The sequence below is a fragment of the Sinocyclocheilus grahami genome, unplaced genomic scaffold, assembly GCF_001515645.1.
Source record: "Sinocyclocheilus grahami isolate Dianchi unplaced genomic scaffold, SAMN03320097.WGS_v1.1 scaffold2192.1, whole genome shotgun sequence".
In the NCBI taxonomy this organism is placed as follows: Eukaryota; Metazoa; Chordata; class Actinopteri; order Cypriniformes; family Cyprinidae; genus Sinocyclocheilus; species Sinocyclocheilus grahami.
The window spans coordinates 80,418-81,356 of record NW_015507371.1 but is presented as its reverse complement, the minus strand read 5'-3'; positions in this window follow the sequence as shown (position 1 = coordinate 81,356).

The window sequence follows — 939 nt, the reverse complement described above, 5'->3', positions numbered from 1 at the left end:
ATATCGTGATATAAATTTTGGCCATATCGTCCAGCCCTAGGTTCTCCTCATCGTGAGCTGCTAGCAGGATTATGTTGTTTCACCCCTCTTGGTCTGAGCAGCAGTAGGATGACAGTAAAGGTCTAAGGGCGTGCTGATTCTGTGTCAAACGGATGAAAGGTTTGAAAAAAAAAGTCACCAAAACCAAGGAATCAGAAGCTACCATCTCATTAACATGTCACAGAACTAAATCAAAACCTAAATTCAAATGCTCGAAAACACCAGCAGCTCTGCATTTGCATTCAGTATAGTTTTAATAATGGAAGAAACCTATAATTGTCTTGCATGAAGAGATGCAAATGGATTTCAAGTGCATCATTAATTGTCTACGAGGATGAGAGCAAGCAAAGAGAATAGGAGAGATGTCAAGGTTTCTCTGTTCAGATTAACTTGGAATTCAATTTAGTCTTCTTGCACATCAAAAATCCCTAGCACACCAATCAGATTCAAATTACTGTATTCAAAATGAGTGGCATAGAGTAAATGCGGCCAGACCAATGGAGAACTGATGAAAAAAAAAATTTTCCTCTGAAAAGATTTTTATTTTTTTTAAAGCAGCGATTGATTTGAAAAAGTCATCCACCACTGAAATTAAACTATAAATGAGGCTTTGCCAGCAGACCTGTATGATTTGATCAAAGTAGTGATGTTTACATGCTTAAATGACTTATATCTGCTTTGAGCGCAATCATGCATCTTACTAAATGCATCCTCTGAATGCATTTGCTGCAAAAATCAAGAGCACTTTTTGTCATCCTCAAAGAGAATTAATCCTCTGAGGTTTGCACAGGTGAGTTAATAAGATGTGAGCACCTCAAAGAAAGCTAGAGTGTCAAAGTGAGTTAGGGAAGCAATATTTTGTGGGCAACTGGGACAGGCATATTAATTGTCTCCAATATA